Below are 3,284 nucleotides of genomic sequence, written 5' to 3'. Positions count from 1 at the left end.
AGCTCTGCTTTGTGTATAGCCGTTACTGGGGAAACCTCTGTTTCTCCCGCTTTAAAGCACCTCCTGCTGGCAGAGAATTAATTTTCATTTTCAGTAAATCCGTCTGATTTAGGCTGATTTTTTTCCTATATCCACACGGGTGCTGCGGATAATCCGCGGGTCGGGTAATAACAAATGTATTCTGATTATTTGCGGGTGGATAAAATAAATCATAAATGATGCAAATATTAAGAAAATTTTTTAAATAAATTTCTTTTCATGAGGCAGACGATTTCGTGTGTGTGTGTTCGTTCGCCTGATCGAGAATATTTTGTTTTATAAATAAATGTTCATTTAAGAGCAGCCCACGATCAGCGTGTTATGTTACTGTTATCCCTTACGGCTCCAACGAGGTTTTGTTCCGTCCTCCACGCTGTGACACCTCACAAAAGACTATTTTTAGCCAAGCAGCGCGGAGAGCCACTAACTAGAGCGGCCGCGATCAGCTCCGGTTCCCGTGGAGCCATAATGCACCGCAGACGTGTGCAGTGAGGCGCAGATCAGCTCTAACATCACTGAATCTGCTGTTAAAAATGAACCATCCATTCATCATATCATCATGCAAAACATACACGACAAATAGCGAATTTTTCATTGTTTCTCGAAACGTCATAGCATTTCCACACCAGCGATGACATGTCCCCACGCATCATGTACGTCGTCACGCGTTGAAGTCATCAAATTGCGATCGGTTCGTGAGATCGGCCAAGTTAGTGAGTACCGATCGTGTCATAAAATGTGATTATCGGCCGATCGATCGGAGCATCGGTGCAGCCCTATTTTCCACTGTCTACAGTACCTGGTACCTTTTTCAGTACCACCTCGGCTGAGGTTCCAAGCGAGCCGTACCGTTACCAAAATGTGACGTGTAAACCCTGCTGATCACTGATTTGCTGGAGAGAATCGCCACTAACTGCATCATTGAACACGAGACACTAGACCCGCTAGATTAAATCAGCACAGCCTGCGAGGATCGAACGCAACTTTTTTTTGAACGAACGCAACAGTTTCAAAAGAGCACACCTTTTTTAAAACAGCAAAATAATGGCTGTTTCGTGGTCTATTGAGGAAGTACAGACGTTCCTCTCATTGATCGGTGAGGAGCGGATCCAGCGAGAGCTTGATGGGACGACGCGGAATGAAAACGTTTTTCAGGAGGTCGCTCAGCACGGCAGTAGAGGCAGCGCAACTATAACGACATGTCTATAATCCCACCCACTCTAAAGCGGTACTAAACTGCAGTGGAAACACAAACCAAGCCGAGCCGTACCATGCAGTGGAAAAGTGCCAAAAAGAAACTCTTTATTATCTTGGTATATGTGCATGTCCATAAAGGCCCGTTCACACCAAGAACGATAACTATAAAGATAACTATATTAGCGTCCACACCAGCGGACGATATTGTCTGTTTATTCCAAGCGCACGCTCGTCTACCGCTTTAAATTCTCAAGCTCGTTATGGCAGGATTGATTCTGATTGGCTGTCATTGTTTTTACCGTTCATCAGCTGGAAAAAATCGTTCTGAAAGTGATTCCAACGATATCGTTTCTCTGTGCCTTTATCGTTATAGCTGTGGTGTGGACTCTGCCATTCTTTAATATTGAGAACGATTTATATCTTTATCGTTATCTTTATAGTTATCGTCCTTGGTGTGAACAGGCCTTTACACTATCTTTTTTTAATAAATAAAAAGAAAACAAGAAGATAGAATAGAAAAAGAATAGAGAGTGCAAGTGTTAGAGGGTATTTTTTTCCCTTTTCTTTTTTATAAATAAAAATAAAACAAGTCAAACGATTAGAAAAATAATAGAGAATGCTATATATATATATATATATATATATATTACCCTGTTGGAAAATTGTGTTTTAGAATATATAGCTGGTTTCCGATTGGTCTCTAAGATGATCATTAGCTGGTCTAAACCGGTCAGCAGCTGTTCCATGATGGTACCTTCTTGTAGCATCTTGGAAATGCTAGTTAGCTAGCTACATGCATACATACATAAATTAATTAATGCATACATACATAAGTAACAAATACACCAATCATAACAGATAAAAGATAATAACAGCTTAAGATGTTCAAGGTTTTTTTCTTTTTTTCTTTTGGACGATGGTAGTTGGCCAAACAGCTAAATGACCTGCTTGCACCTGCTAATATGCAAATCTTAGACCAGCTTAAAACCATCTACCATGTTACAAATCATCTAACGTTACAATCTTAAATCTGGATTTTCCAGTGTGGTCATCGTTCATCTTCTGTCGAAATCGTGGTTCATCAGAATAAATAATAATACTAAGCGACGATGATCATTAAACCATCGCCTCCTATGCATCAGTCTCGAAATGCATCCGATCAGCTGATCTGCTTTGCATGTCGTGACTCATGTAGGTTATTGCTTCTTAAAACAGGCCCATCGTTATATAAAATTACCAAATGCGATATTATGTTGCAGCGATGTTGACATGAAGAAGACCACAACTAAACAAAACACATATAGCACTATATAAAACGTAATACTTATTTAGCAGTGTAGATAAGGATAAAAATCCAGCCTTGGGATTGATTGTGACATCACGACAGCCACGACGGTTTATATATTAATAACAATTCACTACGTAATATCGAAGATGTCTCATCCCATGCTGTATGACTAACGTTACATCTACTAATAATAAGCACATTCAGTGGTTTATAAACAGCGTTTTCCTCATACCTTTCGATGAACTGTCTGTCATTCTCCGATGCCCCAGCTGATGTCAGAAACACTGACCTTTCATTTGTCATTCGCTGGCTGTCAAAGGTCAGATTGGCGCAAGTCCCAGTGAATCGTGCTGCGTTTCGAATAAACCCACGAACAGATACTTGAAGCAATGATTGTAGAGCTACTTCAGCATCATCGAATCAAAACCCACAAGCCAAATCCACAGCCGACTGTCAGTTTGATCTAGATTACTAAACATATATATGTATTATTTTTATTTCTCAAATGTTTAATTATTCTAATTGTACAAACCATGCACGGGACCGTTCATATTTAGGAAATCACGGAACTGATTTTTTTATTTGGAGTCAAATCTATCGCTGATTTGTTGTACTTTTATTTTAAGTGACAGGCTATTAAGCAGTCAGACCTGACACATTTTTTTTTTGGGAGGGATGATGATAATTTTAGCTGTGTGTCATACTGGACTCCCTCTTTCAATACGTTTCGGGACTTCCGTGATGCAGACACAGACTACAG

Source organism: Sinocyclocheilus rhinocerous, unplaced genomic scaffold, assembly GCF_001515625.1.
Source record: "Sinocyclocheilus rhinocerous isolate Xijiao unplaced genomic scaffold, SAMN03320098_v1.1 scaffold1733, whole genome shotgun sequence".
NCBI lineage: Eukaryota > Metazoa > Chordata > Actinopteri > Cypriniformes > Cyprinidae > Sinocyclocheilus > Sinocyclocheilus rhinocerous.
Note: the sequence above shows the minus strand (reverse complement) of the source record.